Source organism: Topomyia yanbarensis, chromosome 2 (assembly GCF_030247195.1).
Source record: "Topomyia yanbarensis strain Yona2022 chromosome 2, ASM3024719v1, whole genome shotgun sequence".
NCBI classification, from domain to species: Eukaryota; Metazoa; Arthropoda; class Insecta; order Diptera; family Culicidae; genus Topomyia; species Topomyia yanbarensis.
This window is the reverse complement of record NC_080671.1, coordinates 307267698-307295350: the sequence shown is the minus strand read 5'-3', so window position 1 is coordinate 307295350 and position 27653 is coordinate 307267698. Positions and strand designations below refer to the sequence as shown.

General features: G+C 41.3%; 1 pseudogene; it reads left to right on the top strand.

The window, feature by feature from the left end:
• Positions 1 to 3582: 3582 nt before the first annotated feature.
• Positions 3583 to 23919, top strand: LOC131683509 (L-threonine dehydratase catabolic TdcB-like; annotated as a pseudogene).
• Positions 23920 to 27653: the final 3734 nt, after the last annotated feature.

Genomic DNA, 27653 nt, shown 5'->3' with positions numbered 1-27653 from the left:
GGACTTCCTGCAAGATGGTAAAACGCTACTGGTAATTGATGCTCTAAAGATGTGAATTAGCGGAGCCACTAAAACCGCGATATGCCTTTTCAAAAGTACTGAAGGGATACTGCCCGATACCGGATTGAAGGACGATTTAAGCCGAGAACAAGCTCTGGTAATCATCGTTTCGTTGACATCGAAAGCACTCAGAGTTTAGCTCACGTTCGGAGCTGGATTAACAGAGAGTTCAATCTGATCAACCGTTAAGGTCTCATCTGTAAACAAATTCGCGAATTTCTACAAAAACAGTCTGCACATATCATGGGATGTGGTAGCTGTGCGGCAATTGAAAGTCAAAGACGACGGCAATTCAGATTCCTTGCGCTGTTCATTCACATTTTTCAAAAAACGTTTGGGGTGTGACTTGAGTTTGCGCCTAATGTTTTGATGATATCGAAAGAAACAATCTTGACTGGCTCTTTTACAAGCATGGTTGAGACTGGCGTAATAGATTCTAAGTGGGATTGTATGATACTTAGTAAATCTCCACAGAGCAGCTCTCTCAATAGACTTCAGCTGTCGAATAGTGCTCGTTTACCAAGGAAGGCCGGTTTGTTGATTAGTAAAATTATTTGGGACGCGCCTGTCAATTACATAATTCAAAACGTTGGAAAAATTTTGAATTGCGCTTTCATTATCTTCTGGGTCTAGGATATTTAACCAATCGAGGCTGGAGAAAAAGTTACCGATACTGCGATGATCAGCTTTATGGAAGTCGTAGGAAACTGGAGAAAAATTTAAATCGTGCACCAGGGTGCGATCTATCGAGGCGATCAATGGAGGATAATGTGTAACTGGTTTCATTAGAGGAGAGGGAGCCATCTCTATAGATGTAGCAGAAACCTGATCGCTGACAAAACAAAAATCAAGATGACGGTTATTCTCGTTGGAAATAGAATTAATTTGCAGTAACGTTGCTGAGCTTTAGCTGTCAATAAGCCTCACCGCCCCTGAGTGAAGAACGGAGTGATCGGAATCCGGGTAAAGAAATCCATTGTGGGAAGATCTTCACGAAATGCTGAGATAATTGAAATCTCCTAGTACGATGATCTAGTGAACCGATTTAGCATCTTCGAGGATAGTAAAAACTGAGCTGCAGTGTGCGTCAATATATTCAATGTCACGAGTTCGATCGGGTGGGACGTACAACGCACACAAGTATAACTTACGGTCACCAAGCTCGATTATCGTCCAGACCTACTCAAGACAATCCCACCTTTCTCGACAACTCGTGCCTTCAAACTGCGACTAACTGATACTAATACACCACCTCCAGTAGATTTTCTGCTATTTTTATGGTTCCGGTCGCAACGAAAAATTTCATATCCTGTACCGAACACCTGTCTAGAAAGAGTGCCATCATTTAACCACGTTTCGGCGAAGACGATGATGTCAAAGCTCTTATCGGAGACTGCAAGGCTATGTTCCTCAACGGTTGAATTGTAACCACCAACGTTTTGGTAGTATAATAGCAGCTTTTCCCGTCGTTGCCCATGACTGGAAATCGAAGGGCTTGAGGCAAGGAAGAGCTCACATATGCATTATACTTGCCTGCTGTAGGTTTGCGGAAGACCCCTCGTCCCAACTCCACCACAGAACTGGGACGGCTGCTGGTGGCTGGCTAGATGGGGTCGACTGTGATGGGGGGACTAAGGGCTTCCTTACGACTGGTGGTAAATATGCGTCCCGATGACCGAAGAGACGCGATTTTGTGGGATGTATTAAATGCAGCTGGACTAGGTACCTCTCGTAAACAGCTGTGGGTGCTGATACGAAGCAACTAACGGTGAACTGGAATCGGGGAACATTTCAGCGCTTAAATGATTCCCGGTATCCTATTAGCAAAATCTATCCTGCTTGAATTGATCGAAATTAAATTTCCGAACGAGTACTCCAGTTGGCCAAGTAGACGCTTTGAGCGCAGTGTCCTTTAGTTCACTCGGAAGCTCAACTCGGAACGAGACGAAATTGAGTTTCGTGAGATCGGTAGCTTTTTTGACCAACACAATTGCTTTGGGTGTGTCGTTTATTCCCAGACATTCTTGGGTCAAAGCACCAATCTACTCCACAGTATGACTCGGGTCGAGGCTGCTCAGATAGACTCAAAACTGATCTCGTTCATCAGCATTCTGATTTCTCGTTGGATGGCTCTAGTACCACAGACAGTGGCGGAAGTAGCGCGAATGTTTGCGTAATTCTCGCGACTTCGTTTTGGAGTGGGCAGGTCCCCCGGAAGTCGCTTGACAAACAGCCTCCTTTGAGCTACAGAGCCAGAATTGGCCGGAAAGTGAGTCTAAATGCGGCTCAAGAGATTTGAGATTACCGCCTTTAGATTGTCTACTGCCTGACATAACTTGTTTGTGATAGGAGCAGCGGAATCGGATTTCTGCACCCATATGTTGAAACAGCAAACACAATCGTCACACAGCCAGTACAGGTTCTTATTGAAGCTAGACAACAAGTCTAGTGCGGATCGCTGCATATCAGGAATACAAGTGAGGTGGAAAACCGATCCGCAACGGCCTCAGAATGCAATTCTCTCAATTCCATGCACGGGAGAATCGCATTACTTACAACTCGTACTCATGGTTGCTTTCAACCCGCCCTATGTCCGCCTTTTTATATCTCGTCTCGCTGTGCGCCAAATTGGAATGTGGGCAACACATTCCGCTATTCGCGTGCAGATGGCGAAATGAGCGCGTACAATTTTTGTGGGGAATTACACACAAGTGCGGTGATGTAAACAATCCGGATTTTTCACTGGATATTTTCACGACACAAAAACAAACAGGAAGCAATTTTGAACTCCAGTATCAAGGGCAAGATAAAATTCTGAGCTGATTGATGCAATGAACGAAAATTAAATGGCACAAATCGCGACAAATATTAAAAAAAATAACTGGAGCGATCGATACAAACAACTAATCGATGAAGTACTTTGAATCAAAGTATACCACCAAGAATGTAGTGATTTAAGGTCGCAGAAGAACTGTTCTATGAAGCATATTTTAGTTAAACATTTCCTGGATCATTTAGATATATGGCTATATACAATATACTAAGCAACAAAAAGAGTTTTAAATTAATTAAAAAAACTGAAAGAAGAACCCGCGAAACTTCAGGCCCTGAAAGGTTTTATGTTTGACATACTCTAAGAAGTTCTAACAGTGCAGAGTAAGAGCTGTTAACTAAAATTTATGTGACTCTCTTATTGGAACCTTTGCTTGCTCAGAGTGTGCTTTAACTAATTTGGAATAAGTTCAACAAAACAGAAGAAAAACTGATTTTGAAAATTGTTTCATAATTCGTAATTTATACTCCTCGCCGCAAATTTATACCCCCTCTTTCAGTATCACAATTTCATCTGCTTCGATCGTGTAGTTTCCTATTTATCGGATATTAATGGAAACACAATGCAGCACAATCGCTAATTTATAAGCAAACTTAAACCATTCATCATTTGCCCGCGGTGATTAGGACGAAAAGTCATTTGTCAACTCATCCATTCCATTATTTTCAGCTCGAGATTCTTCTGAAAACATGACTCAAATGGTTTCCGTCAGCAGCCAGATTGCTGCCTTGGTGATAATAAGTGACGCCGTAGAACGGAGACAGGGAAATATGCCGGAGGAAAAGAAAAATGCTTCTGAAATGACTAGTGCCGACACTGCTACCGATAATTCAGAGGAGCAAGAATTCACGGATCTTTTCTGTAATGCTGATAATCCGCAGATAATTACTTTCCAAGATGTTACTTCGGCAGCGTTTTGAATTAAGCAGGGAATCAAGCATACTCACTGTCCGGTAGGAAAATATGTATAAGATAAACTTTCACCTGTGGAGCTTTCCACCACCATCAAAATAAGGGAACGCAGAGAGGAGGCTTTGATTGACGGTGCTTCATCTAACGCTAATTGGCATTTTTATTACACATTTATCCATCCATTCTATCGCCTTCGTTAGAAATCACATCTTTGGGAATTGATCGATATGGACATCTACCTGGAAAAGGAATTTCTGCAATTCACTGGAAGCTTCAAGGAACGTGGCGCCGGATACGCGTTGATAATGCTGTCCGAAGAGCTGAGGAAAAAAGGCGTTATTCCGGCCTCCCTAGGGAATCACGCTCAGGTACTCACACACAAAACATAGATACTGATTGCTTCCTTGCAGACGCGAAAAATATGCTATCTTTTGGGAGTACATACTCCACATTTCAGTTTGGGCAAAAAAGCACAACATAGTTGTTTTGGAATTTCGATGGCATGTTGTTCTTACAGCTGCTCTCTCGAGGGGAAGTAGTACAAGTGTAGTCAATATTTGTTTCATCCGTTTGCTCGTTTACTCTGTCTGTTTGTGATTGAAAATACAAACCACTTAAATCGCAGCTTGGTTGGGAAAACAAGCGAAGGGCGAAATGTCACTGACAAAGTGCAACGACTGAATGCATAACTAATGGCATTTGCTTCGATTGGTGCTGGAATAGCAAAGCAAAAAAAAGAAAATGAAAAACGATCGGTAGAACATGCTTTTTACTGAGGAACTGTACTAGCCATGTCGATGAATACTTTTATATCTTTGGGAAATATTCCAGCCCTATTAATTTACTCTTATAAGCATTGGCGTGCGCAAGGGGGGCTAGGAGGGGCTATAGCCCCCCCCCCTAATATTATAATGTTGAAAAGACATGGCAACTTACTGCATATATCATTTTGTTTAAGCAAGCCATGTTATCTTAGTTGGCGCAAGTTCGTTGAAATCAGGAATCTCTATCGATAATAAGATAAGGTTGCTAAGAGGAAGCGGTAACTGCAGCAAAGATTCGGTTACCGGCTTAAAAATACAAGAGTGTTGGTGATCAATTTCATTTTTTGCTTTGACTAAAAATTATAAACTTTTTATTGCAAATGATTAATGCAGTCGGTAAAGGCATATGTGGCGATTCCAGGAGGTATTACATGGAAAGCGAGAACAAGAGAAACTTTCAACGTTCTTCTAAAATTTAACAGTAATATAGTCTTAGAAGAACTATATAGATGTTATTTATTTGGATAACAACTTATTCTACTTCAATTTTCTTTTAATTTTAACGACATTAAATTAGCTAGAAATTACTAAGTAGGAAAAGTTTTAAAAAATTAGTTATGAAAGGATTTGGAATATACAGATAGGAAAGCTGTCGGTTCTCATGGTAAAGAGGGACGACTCTGCTGTTGCCGTGAAACATGATAGATTTAAGCAATTCGTAGTAACTCTGCCTAAGCACGATTCCTACCAGCAGAAGATAAAAAGTTTCTAAGCCTGTTCCTACCCAAGTAACAATTGAAGTTTTATAGCACGCTACAAGTGCAATCTTATTTTAATAGTAAATACCAAACATATATGTTTAAATATCTTATTTCATGGAAAGCATGAGACATATAATTCCGCCTTTAGGACAAAAGGTTTTGGGGAACGATCAATAAGAGATTGCCTGATCACAACGTAGGAGCAAGTTCATAGGGGGTGATCAGCTCAGCAGTCACATGTCTATCGGATAACACACGAGGAAACTGGTTCGATGTGGATTGCCAACGAGCAACAGATGAGAAAAATCAGACCAGGAGCTTATTGCTCGCACTGGTTATATGTTAGAACAGTGTAGTGAGCTGAAAGCCGCTGAAAAGGACGATCACGACAGGGGCGCATAAGGCTTGATAATTATGGACTAGCATGTTAGAGACAGTTTAAAATAATATTCAGTTTTGGGCATGTAGAGGAGACTCGTTAAAGTGATTAGTAGACAACCTATAAGGCGTCGTCGACTTTTAGGTAAAGAGTTGCTGTCACCGGAGGTATGCAATTGAGGAAAATATGTGTGTGGAGCGAGACTGGAAAGTGGCTCCCTGGAAAGTGGCTCAAATACCCAGTCGCTATAAATAGCATAGGTTTACGAAAAAAAATTGATTTCTTTCCTAAATATGTTTTCTAAACGCATTTTGGACCACACAAAAAACCTCGAAAAGTGTTATTAAATGTTTTTCTACAGAAAGAAAATTTTCCATTTTCTACTTGATTCTCGGAGTTGCTCAGAAGTTTTAGTTTATGTTTATGTTTATGTTTATTACCTTCACCAACAGGCCCCTTGGCCCCAATGGTGGTTGCTTAAACTAATTACACTTTAAAACTGCCAACATTTTCGCTTTTATCGCATTCCGCGTCCGGTTGAAGTCAAAGGCCGTCGCCACACTGTTAAAAATTCGTTGGAGTCCGGTAACAGCGCCCTGGCGCCCATAGTTAGTTCTCCTGAACGGAACTCGCAGAAGAGAGTTATTACGTAGAGCTCGCGGGCTTGAAGATCCAGACGTCCGAGGATCGTAGGGCATTCCACTCTGGAAGAGAGTAAGTCCGAGACGAACAGGGCTCGAGAGCAGTCCCTCCGAATGCTGAGTGTGTCGAGGTGTATTAGCTGGCAACGGTTTTCATGGCTCGGCAGCTGAAATCTATTTCGCCATGGGAGATAACGAAGGGCGAAGCGTACGAACCTGCGTTGGACAGCCTCGACTTTGTCAATCCCGTTCTGGTAGTACGGATTCCAAACAGCTGAACAATATTCTAACGATGAGCGAACCAACGCGCAGTAAAGCGATTTAAGACAATATACGTCCCTGAAGTTTTTCGCTATTCGGAAGATGAACCCAAGCTGTCGTGATGCCTTATCCATGATGTATGACGTATGTGGTTTGAACGTTAGTGCCGAATCCATGATGACTCCGAGACCTTTGATATGAGAGTGTCTTGGAATGCTCGAGCCGAAGAAATGGTCGTTAAACTGAGTCGGTTGGCGTTTCCGCGTGAACGTAACAATTGAGCATTTGCTCGGGTTTAAAACCATTCTGTTTAGATCACACCACGTACTAAAGCTGTCCAGTTCTCTTTGAAGAAGCTCAGCATCGGTTTTATCCCGTATTTGTTGAAAAATTTTCTTGTCATCGGCGAAAGAAAGGCGGGGTCCTTGTAATGTGAAATTGACGTCATTAAAGTAGAGCAGGAATATTACTGGACCGAGATGGCTGCATTGTGGGATGCCGGATGTAGCGAAGAATGGTGCAGATAGACAGTCCTTAATGCTGATTTGGAGTTGCCTTCCATCGAGGTAGGAACGAAACCAGCGCAGAAGTTGTCCATGAATGCTGAGTTTGTTCAGCTTCGCTATTGCGATATCATGGTTGATTTTGTCGAAGGCCGCAGATATATCCATGTAAATAGCATAGTTTGCAATCCGTCAGCGAATCCATCCATTACATATGTTGTGAACGAGAGCAGGTTTGTCGTTGTCGATCGTTTAGGCATGAAACCGTGTTGGTCATCTGCAATGCACTGTTTGCAGTGAAATAAAATAGGATCTAACACAACCAGCTCAAACAGTTTTGATACAGCACTTAAACACGAGATTCCCCGATAATTGTCAATGTTCGATTTGTTTCCTTTCTTATGAACTGGAAACATGTGCGCTGCTTTCCAGCAGGAAGGGAATGTACCAGTAGTGAGTGATAGCTCGAAGACTCGCCGAAGTGGTTCAAGAAGCCCGTTGATGCACTTTTTGACAAAAATCGAGGGAACACCATCTGGACCCGGAAACAAGATGCTTTCAGTTTGGCATTTGCTGCAAGAATGGCAGCATTATCGCCACAAATTCGGTTGATGGTTCGTCCTTAGCGGCGGCAGCGACTTGTGGTGGTAGGTGCTCATTGAAAAAAACGCTTGAAAATTTGTCGGAGAACAGTTGGCAAATTTCCTTAGTGTCGGTGCCTAAAACTCCATTAAACGACATACAAGATGGCAAACCGAATTCTTTTCGCTGCTCGTCAACATACTTCCAAAACGACTTGGGCTTGGATTTCAGTTGACGCTCGACGTTTCGCTGGTGTCTAAAAAAGGCGCGTCTGCTTTGCTGTTTGTATTCGTGGTTGAGTTGAAAGTAGTGATTTCGTAATGCAAGTGTCTTATGCTTCGAGAATTTTTTAAATGCAGCTCGTTTTGCAGATTTTAAACGTCTAAGGACGGTTGATTGCCAGGGAGGATGTTCATCGGTACTAATTATTCGTTTTGGCACATGGCGAGCGCAGTGGCGTAGTAAGAAAATTTTTCGGGGGGGGATATGAATTTTTTTATATATTTGAATAAATGTTCAAAAATATTCTGAGCAGGAGAAAAAAATGTTCAAAAACCAACAACTCAGGGAACGGGTTTGGGTAGTCAAGGTAGGAAAGCTAGCTGTTGGTATAGAATAAATGCTCTTCCTCTACGAGGACAATCTGGGCGGCAAACTTCAGACTGTCTAATTTACTGAGCCCTTCAGTTCCCTTGTGCCATTCAGTACCACTCCCTCGTTGAGCTTCCGACTGGTTCGCGAACTACTCGGTCTAGTTTTCGACGCTAGATCTAGCCTACTCCGACGAAAAGTTCCCCGGCGAGAGAAGTTCGAGCCAACCAGCCAGGTGCTGCGGTCAGTTCGGCGATTCCGGTAGAGTAGGGCATCCGGTTTGCTGGATCCCCGGCGCTACTGGTGGTGTATCGTCGCGGTCCACGCGGTCTCGTTCCCGGCGGTGAATCTGACTGTAAGCTGACGGAGAGGTCCCAGACGAAAGAAGTTCTCCCGATACCGATTCTTATTTGGTTTCAGTACCACAACTTCTTGATCCCTTTCACTCCGTAACCGGTGCCATTTAGCACCGCAACTCCTTTAAGCCATTTAGTTCTCCTCTTGGGCCATTTAGCACTACTTCCTTGATGGTCCATTCAGTCCTCGACTTGTTCGCGAACAACTCGGTCTAGTCCCCGACGATGGACCTGACCTACTCCGACAGAGAATTCCCCGGCGAGAGAAGTTCTCCCGAGATCGAGCTAATCAGCTAGATGCCGAGGTCAGTTCGGCGATTCTGGTGAAGCAGGGTATCTGATGCACTGGTGCGCCGATGACCCGCGACTAGTGGTGTCTCGTCGCTGTCTACTCAGTCTAGTCCCCAGCGGTGAATCTAGCTTACGCTAACGGAGAGTTCCCTGGCGAAAAAAGTTTTCCCAATATCGATTCTTCTTTGGTTTTCGCTATTTTTCTATCGGAACAACCGGTGGGGTGCCGTGGTCGGTCGGGCGAATCCGCATGGAGCGTGACGTCCGGTTCGCTGGCGTTTCGACGACTCATACTCGCTGCTCTGTTGCAGTCTATTCGACTAGTCCTCGGCGGTGGATCTAGCTTATACCTGCGGAGAGTTCCCTGGCGGTGATTGCTCTCCCGAAACCGTTGTTCGATGTCCATTCCGCTGTAAGACGGTGTCGATCTACATCAGCGGTTCTTAACCTTTTTCTTACCACGGACCCCTTAGATATCACACTGGGTTGCTGTGGACCCCCACAGATAAACATAAATTTTGTATGCTATCAATATGTTATTTTCAATTTGTTAGGAAACAAGATTTGAAATTCAATATGCACTCGGAAAATATATTTATCTTCGCGGACTCCCAGCAATGACTTCGCGGCCCCCTAGGGGCCCGCGGACCCCAGGTTGAGAATCACTGATCTACATCATATCTCTGTTTACTGCGTTCCACGTCCCTACGTCGCTTGTAATTCTGTAGGCTACATTATCCGGGTTGATGTCCGGTCCTCCCGTTTTAAGTAGCTCCCTGCACGTCCCTTCAAACCTCGGACATTCAAAGACTCTGCTCGGACATTCAAAGACTTCAAACCTCGGACATTCAAAGACGCTCCGATGTCTCCTCGACGTTCTCACACTCCCGGCACAGTGTTGACGTTGCGTACCCACACCGATGAAGATACTCCTTAAGCATCTGTGGCTCGGTAGGAGCTGTTTCAGGTGGAAGGTTATCTCTCCGTGCTTTCTATTGACCCACGTCGACAGGATTGGATGAGCCGGTTGGTCCACTTTCCTTTCTCCGTATTATCCCATTCCTGCTGCTACGTCACCATCGAATCGATTCTCATCATCTTCCTCACGTTTCTGACGTTTCATCGATTGTAGCACTTGACATCCTCCGTCAGGGTAATGCAGATGGGAATCATCTCGGCGTCAAGGCATACTGCCTCCGGTACGCAAACGCGACTCGTACGACCAGCAGTCGAAGAAACCTGTTCAGCTTTTCGCGGTTTCACTTGGTTTTCAGCGCCGCACCCCAAGCAGAAGCCCCATATCGCAGTATCGATGACGAAACACTAGATAAAGACCCGACATTTCTCATGTGTAATCTACGTGGTTGTTTAAGCTCAATCAGTCGTCGATTATCACTCCAAATTGCTGCAGTGCACGCTTCGATGCATTCACATGCTCTTCGATGGTGATCTGTATCCGCTGAACCGCTTTGCAGTAGCTGTCCAACAACAAATCCGTCTTGTAGTGAGCTATTTGCAGCCTGACCCGTTCATCCAGCTCTCTATCGCATCTATTGTCTCCGTCACCGACACCTCCATTTCTTCAAGTGTCTCACCGTTATTGACACATCGTCCACGAAACCAACGATTTTCACTTTCCTGGGCAGCCGCAGTGTTAAGACCCCACACTAATAGAATATATTCGTAAATCGCTAGGAATTAATTTCGTACAAACAACTTTCATAAAATATACGAATTTTTCGTACATATGATGAACCGTTCGTAGTTTTATCGAAACTCTTTTATTTTGTATTACGAGTTTTTCGTGAAAACTACGAAATGACTTTCGTTGGCTTATTATGAAACAGCTTCATTCAGCAAACGAGTCGTTCGCTGTTATATACGAATATCTTTATAATATTTACGAGCACCATTCATCAAACAGTCCACGTCAAAAAAGAAATATGGAGTCATTGTTGATAATCGTCAGATAATTGTTGTTGTCTGACTATTTAGTAGTCGTATCCGTGTCCGCCGGTTGCAGGAAGATTCCTTGAACCTCTTTCGCTTCCAGTTGATTCAGAATCTGGAGCAGTACAGAATCGATTGAGCCGTCGCGAACTGCTCGTTGATTTTGTATGAACAATTTTGAGTTTTTCTCTGCCGGAGCAATATCGGTGCTGTCAAACATCGATCCTAAAAGATCGAATGCGACCAACGAAATCGTTTGTAATATACATAAACGTTTATTTAAATAAACGAAACATTTCCTTTCTTTCACGAAAAATAATGTCGATAACTTTCGTGCAATGTAAACTAAATAAGTAAAATTTACGAAAACTTTCGTTCATCAAGCGGCCATTTCTTCGTACCACAATAAAATCGATTTGGCAACATCGATTTTTTTAAATAAAAAAACGATTTTGTCAAACATCGATCCCAAAAAAACAATAAGAGGCTAATAAATACGAAAACTTCTAAGATAAACGAAAAAATTTCGTGCGACCAACGAAATCGTTCGTAATATACACAAACGTTTATTAAAATAAAAAAACATTTCATTTCATTCACGAAAAATAATGTCGTTATCAACGATAACATTCGTGCAGTGTACATACATTAAATGTGTAAAATTTACGAAAGCTTTCGTTCACCATACGGCCATTCTTATTCATAAAATGAACGAAACTTACTATTTACAGGGCACGAAAATACTTCGTTGCAGAAAACGACGCATGAATTCGTGCATTACATGATTCATTATATTCACGAATGTATATTATCAGTGCATCCCATTCCAAAATGTTGGACAGAGAATGGAGCCCTGAGTAACGCCCGCTGCGACTCGCATCGCCTTCTGCCCTTTTGTTCGTCTGGTACAGCAGTGCTCTACTCTGGAAGTAGCTCTTCAGGATGCCACATTCTTTTATGCCACGCTGCGCATTGGTCTATTCGAGGCTGAATGGCCCGGTGACTTCCGCCATGGTTGGTATTCCATCCGGACCGGGGGTTTTCTTTGATTTTAGTCACATCGACGTGTCTTTGAGCTCGTCGTTAGTCACTTGCCACTCGACTGTGTTACCTCCTTCTTCTTCGCCGTACGGTGTCGGTGACCAGGTATTTGTATCGTGATTCGGGAAGAGACCCTCAACGATTATCTTTAGCTTACCCGGGCATGTTTCAACTGGTGTCGACGAACCCTCGTCTTCATCATGACGACTCAGTACGCGTCCCCCAGGGATTGACGTTTATTTCTCAGCACAGATACTTATGGCAATTGGCTTGCTAAGCTTGATCTCCCGTTTTAAAGAGTCCCTACCTTCTAGATGCGCTCCGATCTTGCGCTCTGAGCCCGCCTTCTGGCTCTAAGACAAGCAGCGTGTAGCGTATTGAGTTACTCATTTAACCAGTAAGCTGCACGCCGTCTACTACATGGCCCTAGTTTTCGTGACATTGTAACGTCACAAGCCGTCGCAATCCTTCTTGTTAGCCGTCAGCCGTATCAACGTACTTGATTCCGTTGTTCGCCGAAGTAACTCAACAAAGAGGTTTTCGTTAAAGGCGTTCGTCTTCCACGTTAGCTTGCCGCCCGTCTTTCTTCGTGCTGCAGCAGGGTTCCATTGGCCGATGCGGTAGCGAATCGCCTGGGGGTCTCTATGGGGATACTTCTCTCACACTCTCCAGTCCATATTCGCCGTCAGTCAAGGACTACAGAATGTGGCGAAATTTCTCTCGGTACCGATATCCCTTTCGTGAACCATTAAGCTCCTAGATCCTCGCTTCGCCGCGATCTACTCGTTATAGTCCTCGGCGGTTGAGCTAGCCTCCACAACGTGCCGAAAGGAAGGTATCGAGTCTGCAGCCAATTTTCACTACAAGGAAATATTTTCACAAGATAACTTTTGCAAATGAAACTTTGAGAATTTCATTTAAAATATTAGGCATTTTTTTGTTCAACATATTCAATTTTCTCAAATTTCTCCAAAATATTTCGGGGGGGGGGGGGGGGTTTCGTCCCCAAACCCCCCCCCCCCCCGCTACTACGCCACTGGGCGAGCGATAAGTTAGTTAATAATACTAGAAAACGTCATCGCTGCTTCGTTCCCGTCGTCATTGTTAATATTTTCGTCCCAGTTTATATCCAACAGCGTGCTAACGATGCCGTCGTAGTAAGCGTTTTTAAAATCGTAGACGATAGAGCTTTTATTTTTTGCTTTAACATTTTTCAGAATATCAAATAGTACATTTTTTGATACGCTTGCAAAAAAAGCATGATTTTTTATTGAAAAATCTTGAAACTGCAGCTTTTGTGCTTGAACGCCAATATTTTGATATCGTTTCCAGTGAACATGATATCTCGTGAACCAAATCACAGACCAATCTTCAATTTTGGAATGTTGTTCGTGATTATAATAGCAAGCTTATGACAAAATTTCAAAATTAATTGTGAATGTTTCCCTAAAAAATTTTAAGAATACAACGTGTTTTAGCCACCGTAAAAATAAAGCTTTTCGCATAAATAAAAAATATTCTCATTATGATACCAATAATTTTAAAATAGAGCAACAGTTCATGTCTTCAAATTTATTTGTGAATTGGAACTACTGATATGGTATGAATCGTAACGGACTTTCTCAAAAAATCCGCATTCGAGATCATCGTTGTGGTACGAAGTAGAGTGAGCCGTACATCGAATATTCCATTCTGACATGTGTTTCAAAAAGTACCGTCCAATATATAATTCAATAACAAAATAAAATAACTGTTTTGAAATCGAACCTTTACCAGAAATCTACCTGATAATGGAGGTTCATTATAAATGAATGTTTTTAAGCCGTTAGCCCCCCCCCCACCAATGGAAAAGGCTGCGCACGCCTATGCTTATAAGGCTAGATTTTTTTTTCAATCTCAGTACGTTATTTGGAAATTGTTAACGAATAAAGTGTATTTATTCGCTCTAGAACAGTGGTTTTCAACCTTTTTCGCTCCATGTACCCCTTTCCCAAAAATAGTTCGCAGCATGTACCCCTTTCTGAAAATTGCTTACAAAATAAATTCTCATTGGATGAATACCATACTTTTTTAAATTAGAAAATTGTTTCTGACAACTCTCAGTCAGTATTAATTCTAGACACACTGAAACAATATATACGGCAAATATCCGACGGGAATGTTTGGACGCTTAACATTTATCCCGCATAATTCACCCCCTATGATAGCCTAATTCACCACGGGCGCTGGATTCACCCCCGATTGAAAACCACTGATCTATAACGTTGACCTGCTTCCGTTTATGCTTTACACCTTCTAGCTACCGAAAAAATGTCTTTCGATAAAGCAGTTCAGTGAGCCTTTAGAATATCTATAGGGGCCGCCATCTTCACGCTCACCGAACTTTGAACCAAGTTTACTGGTGCTGCCTGTCTTAAACGTTAAGCGTGAGCGAAGAGATAGGTCCTTAGGGTTTAATTTTCGTATTGTTCCTCTAGAATTGTTGTTCCAGGTCCAGGGAAGATGTTTTGGGCGTCTGCCACCTTCGAAATATTCAACTATAACCTATGAGTTGGCACAATACATATTTTATTTTAAAACGTCATTGTCAAGCCAAATTTTACATTAATTTTCATTAAACTTAGGCACAACCAAATTTGCTTCTGGAGCCGCCTCTGGGTAAAGTTGATGCAGGGGAACGTTACTGCAAATAAATATTTGATACTTGTTCACAGTAATGAGAGGATAGAAAAACAAACAGAGCAGCACACTTTCCTAAATGATTTCCGGCTGGATTTCAACTTATCCGGAGTTGGAGCGAGTAGGTATAGTACAGTAAATCCTCTTTAATTCGATAGACAAGTAGCGCAGAAATTTAAATTGCCAGCAAAAAATATCAAAATTTAGCGGGACGAAATAATGCTGTATAATAAAAAACCGCATAAAAAGAGGTTTCAAGCTTAAGCTAGTAGCCAGAAATTCCATTCGAGTTCTAGCAGCAAATAATTTTGGATTTGCACTAACTCCTGTTCTATTCCAGCAGATCTATTTTTCTTCGAATGAAACTCATTCGATATTTACGAGTATTTGCGATACACTGTAAGTCTTTGGAAACAATCAATTAAAATTTCATAATGCACTACATACGCGTCAATTCATTGCACACTTATTCGTGGCAAGGAATCGAAAGTTTGTTATTAATACTAGTATAAAACTAGTACTCATATTATAATTTAGCGGAGCTTGTCGACGGGAAAATGACCTCGGAATGTACCGCTCGGTCTCTGCCATTCTGAAATGGGTCATTGGAAAATCGGTAGAGCCAACACCTTCTACTTCCAGAAATCAACTTGTGTGCATGGGGAAACCATAGGCAGAAAACTTATTTTCATGATACCACTGCCGGCCAGTGGGATTTGGAAGGTTAACTCACAAACACATACACACACAGGGACGGCGAAATTGTACGGTAACACCGAGAGTGAGGACTGGCGAGCACTTCATACTGACAGCGTCAGCGTCACTCCAATTCCGAGTGCCGATGAGCTGTCGGAAACAGTAGCGAGAGCATGTGATGTAACAATGCCGAGGAAAATGGAGCCGTGGAACTACCGGCGTCCAGCGTACTGGTGGAGCGATAGGCATCCTCCGGACTGCTTGTCTAAAAGCCAGAAGACGCGTACAGATAGCAAAATCTGATGCAGTTAGCGAAGAGTGTAACGTAGCATTCCGGCCGGCTCGAGCCGCTTTTAAACGCGAGATAGTACTAAGCAGGTCCATCTACTACAAGGAGCTGAGCAGAGAAGTAGACGCGAACCCCTGTGGCAATGCTTACCGTGTCGTTATGGCCAGGATCAAGAGTCAAATGACGCCAGTCGAAATGTGCGCCGACAAACTGAAAACTATCGTAGAGGGTCCTTTCCCGAAGCACGACCCAACCGCATGGTCACCTCAACTGTACTTTGATGCAGACGGTGGAAAGGCTGGTGACAATCGAATTTCCAGCGACAATAAGGAGCTATTGTGGCAAAAGGGCTGACAGCGAAGAAAGCTCCCCGACCGGACGGTATCTTCAACGTGGAACTGAAGACTGCGATCCTGGCGTTTCCGGACATGTTCAGGATAGTCCTACAGAAATGCCTGGACGATGGCAATTTCTCGGATAGACAGAAGATCCAGAAGCTGGTATTGCTGCCAAAACCCAGCGAAACCACCAGCAGATTCAGCATCGTATCGGTCTATATGCCTGCTGGATACTCTTGGTAAGCTCCTGGAAAGGGTCATCCTCAACAGGCTGACAACTTATGCCGAAAGTGAGAACGGACTATCTCAGATGCAGCTCGGGTTCTGGAAAGAGATATCGACGGTGGTCGTCAGCCGCACAGTCATCGCGAGCGCGGAGAAAGCATTGAAGCAAAAGAGAAGGGGTAATCGCTACTGAGCCGTGGTAACGATAGACGTGAAGAAAGCGTTCAACAGTGCTAGCTGGGGGCCATCGCCGTAGCGCTGAACAGAATACGGGTTCCGAACTATCTGTGTAAGATTCTGAAAAGTTTCTTCCAGAACCGAGTACTGGTCTACGAAACGAACATGTGGCAGAGGTCGATTAGGGTTACGGTCCCTCAGGGCTCCATAGTCCGTCCACGCTCTGGAATGTAATATTCAACGGAATGTTAGCACTGGAACTGCTCAGGGAAGTTGAGATCGTCAGCTTCGCATATGATGCTGTCCTGACGATAACCGGCGAGACCCTTGAGGAGGTGGAGATGTTGACGGCAGAGATAATAGGCATCGTGGAAATCTGGATGGCTGACGTCAAGTTGCAGCTGGCTCACCACAAGATCGTGGTAGTGCTGGTCAGCAACTGTAAAAAATATAGCGTTTCGAGATCAGCGTCGGGAGACAATCCATCCCATCGATGCGTGCGCTGAATCACCTGGGTGTGATGGTCGACGATCAATTAAATTACAACAGCCATGTCGACTATGTGTGTGAGTAGGCTGCGAGGACAACTTACGCATTGGCAAGAATCATGCCGAATCACAGAGGAGCAAGAGACAGAACGAGACGTCTCCGGCCGGGTGTCTCAATACTGAGGTATGGCGTACCGGCCTGGGCTACTGCGCACAACTCAAAGCGAAGCTGGACAAAGTTGACAAGCACGGTTTGCCTAATTGCTGTTCATGTCGCAAGTGCGTACAGAGCGATATCTACGAGCTAATGTTACCAGCGAATAAATGCACATAATGCAAGGAGACTGGTCCGAGCGGACTTGTTGGCTAAGTGGCAGCAAGAGTGGGACAACGCTTAGAAGGGAAGGTGGACCCATCGACTTACCCCAAATGTATTTGCTTGTGTACATAGGAAACATGGAGAGGTGAACTTCCATTTGACGCAGCTTTTGTTCAGGCAGGGATGCTTCCGGAAGTACCTGCATCAATTTGGACATGCTTAGTCACCCCTTTGCCCGGAGTGCAAGAGACACCGGAACACGTGATACTTGAATGCCCTAAGTTCAAAGAAGTTCGTAGGGGTATGCCTGATGTGACAGTAGACAATATCGTCGAAGAGATGTGCCACGACGAGCATATCTGGAACGCTGTCAACAGAGTGGTTACGAGTATACTCTCCGAGCTGCAGAGGAAGTGGACCCGGAATCGCTGGATGGACCTCAGCACCTACTGGCTGGCCCGTTGAGTGGGTTAGGTCCACCGCCGGAGAAAGGTACATTGGTATCGGGAACAATTTACCGCCGGGGAACTCGCGATAGGGTAGATTCGCCGCCGTGGACTACCCGATAGAATCGTGACGAAAAGGGGAGCTAATTGGCTCACGAAACAAACACCGGTACCGAGAGAAATTCCTTTCCGGGATCTCTCAGTCGGAGTAGGATAATATCCGAGTTGATCTCGATAAAACTGAGATCTAAATGGCTCAACGAACTGGTTGGGGACTATCCAAGTAGATCGTTATAAGGCCGCGAGCCTTATTAAACCCGCCGAAACAAGAGCTAAATGGTTCAAGGAATCAGCACCTAAACGGCTCACGGGGACGATAGCTAAACTGCGACGTAATAGATGGAGACAAGAAGCACTAGAAGAGTTGAGATTTAAATCAATGCTAATAGGTCGAGCCATTCCATGAACCAAGTGAGTCTCCGAGATAGAGCATAAGAAAGAGGTGCGATGAAAGTACAACGATCCCCCCACGAAGTAATACGATGACGTAGTTCCGTGGGGAATAAAGGCGTAAAAAGTAAGGATTGTTTTTAGTGGTTAGGTACGATCGTTACTCGTGAATCCCACACACTACAAGCCAGGCTTTTGAAGCTTTTTAAACCTTACTATTGAAAAACACACACACACACATCAATTGACCCCGACAGCTTAGACAGTCGGCATTTTCAGCGAAGCCAATTATAAAACAAAGTTCGTGTGGATAGCAAGCTGTTTGATTCGGAATTCTACCACGGTGTAGCTCCTGTGTACATCGGAATTCATGAATTTTTAACTTGGCTTTGACTGACTCACAACCTTGAACGTTCACGTCATCAACGAGATTATTTATAAGGCAAGTTTTGTGATGATGGTGGTGTCTTTGGTTCGAAACTATGTCATTACGTAGCATCAGTAGGGGAATTATGGTTAAAACCGACACCTTAAGCTTAACACTTTTTCTAAGTTTTCACAAAACCAATAAAATTATAATTTTAATGCGCAATTCTTCTTCAGAAAATTCTTAACAAGACTTAAATTTTTCAGCGCTTCGAAAAATTAATTTCATTAAAAATTATTGGTTGTAAAACTTGGAAAACAAAGTGACTTTTTGTAGGCACTGCGGGTAAAACCGACACCCTATAGGGGTAAGATCGACACCCCCTTTAATTTATTTTCTCTCCACTTTATTAAAATCTTTATCTTTTTTAAAAAAAATAGATATATACGTGATTAATAAAGTGTGAGTATGTATGATGCAAATATGTGCTTTTTATTGCTTCATCATGTAGTGATGGGAAGAAAGTTCGAAAGCGTAGTACTAAAAAGAGTATTTTATGCTATAGGATTATTTATTGATATGAGTATTTCCAAATAATCCTTGCGCACATCATTGCAACCTCCAGTGTCATTTTATTTCGTAAGAGAAGATTTGCAAGCGTTCTACGTTCTGCTAATTGGATTCATTCACTTATAAGTGACACACACACTTCTTAGTAAAACTATCTTTTTCAGATTTGATATTTCGGACTCTGAGCATCAACGATCTATTAGGGTATACATAATATCATTGTCTCATTGTGATAAAGTTCGTCTATGACAAACCAAGAGAACACTATAAATTCGGTTTGATGAGCTTTTTGCAGAAATAGCAAAAGCTTCGATAGAATCAGTTAAGCAAAAATTCCAATTTTTGATTTTTAAAGAGACTTATAAGAAATAACACAATAAAAGTATTTCTGTGTATTTCAGCTATTACTATAGTGTGCTAATAGTGTAAGTGAAGTGTCACAAAAATCCCCAGCCTTTTGTAATGAATCACAAGTAAACACAACCATCTTAACAGTGTGTCGGTTTTACCCTAACCAAAGGGTGTCGGTTTTACCCCACCAGCGCACATTTTTTTATAAAAGCAATTAAAAATATTGAATTTCTCAAACTCATCTTCAATGCACCTATTTGATCATAGGAAAGACCGATAATAATAGGTACTGAAAAATGGGGTGATTTGAAAAGCTTTTGTTCGGTTAAAACCTTAAAATCTACCAACGAAATTTTACACCCAGAGGAGTATGAACGCTGCTGTCGTATGTTTTGTTTATTTTTATGACATTCGGTGCACTAACGTAAATCCAATTTTTCTTCAAATGCTCTACATAAACGTACTAATAATAATGTATCATTATGAAATGAATAAAAATTTGATTTCTAGGAAAAGTTGTGGGGTGTCGGGGTTTCCCACAATTCCCCTAGAGATATTAATTAGGTTGTGTATTATTAGCTCATGTATCATTTCGTAGTGTTAGTGTATATGTGAAATACTGCATTTCAGAACTCAAATTATCTAGTTAAACTCGTGTCTTTAGCTTAATAAAATAGAAAGTCATTGTTATATTGTGCATGTAAAATTATTTAGGACAATTAGTGCTATTAAGGCTGAAGCTGTCACTACGTTGTGCTTCTGATTTTTTTTTAAATATATCAAACGTAAAAGATTTATTTCCGAGAAAATGAAGGGGGCCAATCCTAAAAATCCATTCAATTAAAATCACATAAATAAGAATAACTTGAAAATGCAGTGAAAAAATTTGATAGCATTTTTATTTCACAAATTGACTGTGAAGGCTAATTCTGAATTGATAAAAGCTTGTATTTACATTTTAGCTTCCTCAAAATATACTGTCTTGGCGTACAAACAGAAAGCTTTTTAAGAGTTCCTTCATTTATATCACAGGGATATTTAAACATTACCAAAAAAGCTTTAGAAAGCTTTTATGACTTTACAATCCGATGCATCCTAAAGAAGCTCGATGGGATTTAGATAGGGTGCTTCAGCTGGACAGACCATATTGACCAGCATTACTTGCTGCTCGAGATCATTTACATAGTCCCTGATAGGAGGGATTTTTGAATCACTGGATATAAGAAGTTCAACAGTTTATTAATTTTCGTGAACGGCCCACTATGATGTGCGTTTCTAATTTATGTCATCACTAACTGCACGGTAATTTTCTTGTAAAAATTTATCTATTAAATATTTACAGAGTTTTGATGAGTTATAAGCATTTAGGACGACAAAAAGCTTTCAAGTTTCTATTACTCTGAAACGGTTCACATTTTATTTCAAAGGATCCCTAATTATGAGTGAAAAACCCTGTATGCTTTTATTTGACAGAATTACAGCTTTTCTACATGACGTACGCGAAAAATAAATATAACAGATTAAATTTATACACCTTTACGGTGGGTGCTTATTACACTTCATATGAAAGCAGCAAAAAGTCTTGTTAACACTTTTTTTATTCCATTCAAAGAGCCATAGCTACCATGGATGGAAGCTGGAAATACCTGTTACCATTGTAATGCCTCTGAAAGCCTCACTTATGAAAGTGCAGAAATGCCGCTTCTACCACGCCAATGTACTAGTCCAAGTGAGTACGAGTACCCTAGAAAAGCAATAAAGTTATCATTCTGCCTCCGCTCTTCTACCAAGTGTATAATTTCACAAGGTTGCTGATTCCCTCAACGGAAGGTATCGTTTGAAAACCACCCTCCTGCTGGTTGAAAACTGATGGTAAAAAGTCAAAAAAAATCTATCCCGCGGCTTTTCAGCTGATGAAGTCTACCTAACAGCAAACTTATTAATGAACAGTCATTGCTGACCTACCCCTGTTGTGTCATTTTCGTAGGGTGCTGACATGGGCGAAGCGAAAAAGCTACACTGAAAACCATTCGATGAAGAAAATAACAAAACAAATTCTTGTTTTCCTAATTAGCTGATTTCAACAGAAAAATGAAAAACGTAACTAATTTTTCTCTTAATTTTGCGAGATTCTCAAATAATAGTTATTGAAAATTATTATTGATTTTGATTCAAGACGTTCATCATACGAAATGACAGCAAAGTAGTCAAGACGCACATCATACGAAATGACAACAACACCTTACTGAAATACATCAAAGGTAGCGACAGCAACTGTGTTCATACATGCTGGGCTTAACGGTTATGCAGGTAGGTAGTTGTCTCAGCTTGGAAAGCTTGTTTTAGCCTGGGCGCAACTACCTGAACCAGTAAACAAAACAATACAAAAATTCAACTGACCTCCTTTTGGTTTTACCTAGTTTTTCTTTAAAACATTCCAATAAAGGGATGATTTTGATTGGCATTTTTTTTAATACATGTATACTGAAAGTTGAAAGTATTGCCGAAAATTGTCAAAATCATTATATTTCGGATTTAGTCAATTATATTATAATATGCAATATGATAATTATTTTTAATCTCTTGAGATTCCAACTATATGCGAAATAAGCATGAAGTTTTTTTTGTAGTGCTGGCTGACTAAAAAGAAAAGAAATAAAAATTATACCTTTCATCTAAAATTGAAATCATCAATTAATAACCAACAATCCTTAATTACCTTTGGCTATTTCGTCTTATTTAAGAGTGCAGTTTATAAAAAGATAACATTATGAGAAACATAACTCTATATTATATTTACGTGTGAATTACTGGCATACGGAGTATTTCAACAATTTAATTCCATACCTTCATCCGTCGGTAGGTGAAACATAATGTTTGAAATATCCTATGTTGTATTTTACGATGAAGCAGTTTAATTCAACAATGAGATTAGTTGATTTCCAGTCGTTTGTATCTTGACTGAAAAGTTAGTGTAACGGCATATGCAATTGTTGGATTATTGTTGGATTATTGTTTTCAACAAAAACTTAGTTCGCCCAAATATTAACTAGACGAAACCAAAAACTTAACTAATATTTTAGTTGAAATTGTGATGAATCGGTTTTCCGTGTAGCACTGAAAATGGCTCACGAAAGCGGACTGACGTCCATCAACGGTTATGACCATCCACACATCATGGCCGGCCAGGGCACCATAGGGTCTGGAGATCGTTGAGCAAGTGAGCGACATCGATGCTGTCGTTGTGCCAGTCGATGGTGGTGAACTTATTGCCGGCATTGCAACAGCCATCAAAAACTTAAGCCCCCAAACCAAAATCGTTGTGAGCTTCCGTTGGATGACTGTGATGGTTTTCTCTGGTGACTGAATCACGAATGTTCATAATTTTAGGGTGTAGAATCGGAAAAGTGTCCAAGCTTCACAAAAGCGCTGGAAAACAAAGCTCCCGTGTATGTTCCAAACAAGGAAACGCTGGCCGATGGTTTGGCAGTGCCGCAGGTCGGCTACAATGCATTCGCCACCGCAGCTCCACTGCAGGATAAGATGATTGTGGTGAAAAGGGAGTGGATCGCCCTGGTCATTTTGCGACTGGTCCAGCTGTAAAAGTGTGTAGTAGAGGGTGTCAGTGCAGCGCGATTGGTAGCCATACTCGCTGGTCATTTGGATGAATTCAAAGGAAAGAGGTTGCAATTATTTTTCTCGTTATCAAAAAGTGTTCCCCAGCTCGGGTCAGCAATTAAACTCTTTTATTTCATCCAAACAGAGTTGTTCTGCTGGTGTGTGGTAGAAACATTGACACTACAATGTTTGGTCGTTGTTTCGAACGCGGCATGGCCGCAGAAGGTCGCCTGGAAAGGTAACTCGACGATAGTCGGTTTTCCCCCTTCTGCCACAGCATGTAGGGCCCTGGATAAGGGGAGGTTTACATTAATGATATCGTTCGCATTCGCAGATTTACTGTACGGGTCAGCGATGGACCCGGGGATTCGGCGAAGCTGTGTAACTTGTTAGCTCAACTCGGTGTTTCTATCAAAGATATAATGCACGAACGTGCTTTCATACGAGATGTGCACAGTGTCGAAGTAAATGAACCACACGTTCCCCCATCTAGGGTGAGAAACGCATTCGGGATCAGGACAAAGTTTGGTAGAGCTACGAGTGCAACTAATGGGAAAATAGATAAATATCGCCAGCAAACAAAAAACGTGACTTAGCTAAATAACACATCGTCATCGGTTCGACAAAGGAAGGACACAGCCGATGTGTAGTTTGACCGGTTGTACTGTGGCTATATCCACTAGCACTGAGTTATGTTTGTCCCATTACTCATGCAATATTCAGAGCATGCACCGAATATCGGGTGAGAGCTGGCGTGATAATTTGTTTTTACTTTCTCTATCTCTCTCTCTCTCTCTCTCTCTCTCTCTCTCTCTCTCTCTCTCTCTCTCTCTCTCTCTCTCTCTCTCTCTCTCTCTCTTTCTATTTGACTTTGGTTAAAGTTATATGCGAAACGCGTGGTCCCACTCGAAGGAACTAAGAAAAATGCTGCAGGGTTCCTACGAGGAAGTATTTTTCTACCACTTTCCGGTGGCTATTTGAAATAAACATAGGTTCGAGGAAAACAACTTGTATAATCGGAGTTCTTTACAAACAGAGATGTACATTTCCGTTTAGGCAAACATGAAGAATAGCAATGATGGTTAATTATTATTAAAGCTTTAATATGTAAAAATTGCTACAGATGTCGGACTACCAAAATTAAGCTGTTTGTTAAAAGAATACTAACAATCATTACAGGGCAAATCGAGTATCCCCCATTGTTGCTCGTAGACTTCGATTCGCACTGTCGATATTTTTGTCAGAAAACGGTTTATATTGTAGATCAATTTATATTTACAATACATAATCTACACCAGTGGTTTTCAACCTTTTTCGTTCCATTTACCCCTTTTCGAATATTGATCCCCATGATGTACCCCTTTATAAAAATTGTTTACCATCATTACACTGTTAGAAAAAATTGATCTTCATTTGAATGGAAACCATAAATTTCCAATTAAAAATCTATTCATAAAAACTTTCAGTAAGGAACTCAATTCTTGACACACTGTACCAATATATGAAAACACATATCCGACGGGAATATTAGGATAACAATTTATCCTGCATAATTCACCCCCCACAATAGGCTAATTCACCCCCAGTTGTAAACCGCTGATCTACACTAAGCTTTGCTGAAAAAAGTATCACGAAGAATACCAAAACTAGTGTGCGCCGTCCATAAATGCAAAAGTAAATCTTAAACAGAATTAAATACAGTGCAGTGCTTTACAAACATTTTGTTAATCAGATTTCTACAATTTCCATGAAATAATCATAAAAAATAAAAATGTTTTCTTGTTATGACATGTGATCAAAAAGTTGTTAGACTGAATTCTAGTGTAATTTTAAATACATTAGCCATACATACATTGTATTCTGTATCACCACTGAATCACAATGCGCATATAAGATTATCAGGTTTGTTAAGAAAATATCGAAAAAAATACCAAAACAAGGTAACCATAAAGGTTAAAAAAATGTGAATCTTGAGCAGCGTTTTTCTGTTTTTCAATGTGGAACTCCTATGCTTTAATGTGCAGTTCAGAAGATTATTAAATTGCAGCATTCGTATTAATACCCCAGTGTTTTCATCTGCCTTTCGGTTTGTCTCTGACATCACCCATTCGTCTCATTTGTGGGGATCGGGTCGATATATGAGAACCTGTTTCACATTTCAACTATACAGACGTATTTATTCTTGCATTTAGTCTATCGAGCATTGCAAAGAAACTTGTCAAATACTCAAACTACACCTTGATTAGAGAAGTGGAGAAATTCAAATTAATGCAAAATGAGTCGCCTTGATAAGGGCTGGTTTTTCATTGTCTCAGCCAGGATGTTAGGCAACACACCACCTTGGACACAATGGTCACGCCGGTGATCTCGTTGTTTGTAAGTGGTTACGGTATACGTATAACACTGATGCAATTCGCAAAGCACCTCTTGTTATGTACTCGGTTCATTGTACATCGTTAACCAAAGGGGTGGACCAACAAACGGTCGAAATGTGATAAACATAAAAAAGGACGAACCCTGGTTTCGCAATAGTTGAATATAAAAGTGAAGACTGCAAATGAGACTACAGCGCGTCTATTGTAGGAATGTAGGAAGCTCAATGTGAAAGTGTATATATGTGTGCGCATTACTATGGGAAGTACCACCTTTACCCACAAGAAGCGGTGCTGTTACTATCTCCAGATTCTGGACAGTGTTGCCATTCTTCTTGATATGCAGTCTTCGATAAAAGACAGGGACAGTGTATCCTACCATCAGTTCGTTTGCATCGTTTGTAACGAGCAGTAACAGCAGCACGTCCTCACTGCGGTACCGAAAGTCAGCGTAAAATCTATCAAAACAAAAAAATCCATTTTCCTAGTATCATAAAGGTATTTGCATCCAGTTATATATCGAGTGAAGATAGACTTATCTTTCAAATTATATCTCCCATGATTTCTGTTTCTTCCTTCATATTCTATAGTTTTTACCTTGCATCTGGTTCTAGGCCCGTGCATAAATGTACTCTCCTGAAATGACCCAAATGGTCCTAAAAGGATGTCGAACGAGATTCGTCAAGAAAAACTCGGAGCTTCTATTTAAAATCAAACACATTGAACTGGGTTCGACCGTATTCCATATTATTTCGGATCTAATCCGATAGTCCACTAAGTATTCTAATATCCCGAAGACGCAGAAATATTCAGCTGTATCTCGAAAGTACGCTTAGATAACCTCAGAGTTGTGATATTTTGTCTAAAGCAAACAAACGACGTTACTGTCGCAAATACTTTTGTGAAGATCTAATTCATTTAAATACCCGCTCACAAAGTTGAGATTGATGGTGTAGTTATCTATTCGAACTTTGAATGCGTCGATCTCTTGAAGGACGGAATTAGCTTGTTCAAAAACCCCTTGCTCTAGTAAGCGAAGTGACCCTTCAAGCTATTTTCGGGTGATATTTGGCGAAACTGTTTTGCGTGTTCTTCGACAAGGATCGTCTGTATGATCGTTTGTTTGTGCCGTGCATCATGCATACAGTATTGTACTAATTGCAAGCAAATGGGTCTTTGTAGCAATTACTTTTTTTCTTGAGAGGCAAGAACACAAATCAGCCACAAATCCGAAGAAAACAGCACCTGGTCTTAGACATTTGAGTAGAAACAAAGAGTTTCCAACGCTTCCAGGAATACCGAAAATCTCTTGTTTCAACCAACCTTTTTAACCTTTCAACTTAGTGCAGGATTGGTTTGACCTAAGTTGGGAACCGGATACTTTGTGATATTGCGGATATCCCGGCAATGAGGAGACTTCAATTTTTACGGTACGGCATGGGGTTATTTTGCAGATGATCAATGATGTACGATCTTTGATCCAGCTTTAAAAAGGTGGCCTGCTTTTCTGTCCATGACCAAATTTCCGTTCCCCTTGTTTCTATGAAACTTAAAATACAAGCGGAAAAAAATTGCAACGATTTTTGCTATTTTGTTGAAGTTTGAAATCTTTGTCTTGTTCGTTGTATATTCTGGACAAAATACGTGCACATATTTCCGATCAGATTTTGCAAACATATAGTGTTTCCATTCAGAAAGATTGAAACGTTCGAAGTATTCTACTGCAAAACTGTTTTCGCAAAGAGTCACTAATGTGAAAATGGGGTAACCTCGAGAGAGTTACTAAGACAATAGGATATTGCGAGCTTGTTCTTCGAAGAATTACAACGCTAGAGATGTAACCTAATCCTTACTTTTGACATATACACATATTATTAATGATTATGTTGCAATGTGGGACACCACAAATTGCCATAACAAACGAGAAAAATGCACCATAATTTCTAAAGTTCTTTAAAAAATCTAAAGTTCGAGAAACATCGTTTATTAAGCTTTAAACTAAACCCTGTTTGAATAGAAAAAGATGGGTTGGTAATGTATATGACATAACAAAGGTGTCGTGACCACATAGTTATTTCAAATCTTGCAAAGCATAAATTGACATAATTTCAATGATTGTTCCTATATGAATGAAATGACAAATTTTCAGGTTAACACGGCAATAACTTTGCAATTTATAGAACAATTTTATATTTCTAGTTATCATATAATAACTGTTATCTCTTCCAAACAACTTAACCCTCTGCTGCCAACCCCGTGGTTTTGCGGGGTTTAGGAGAATCATTGTAAAATATCCAATACACGATTTTATGTTGTTACCTCTACTAAAACCGCTTCAAAACA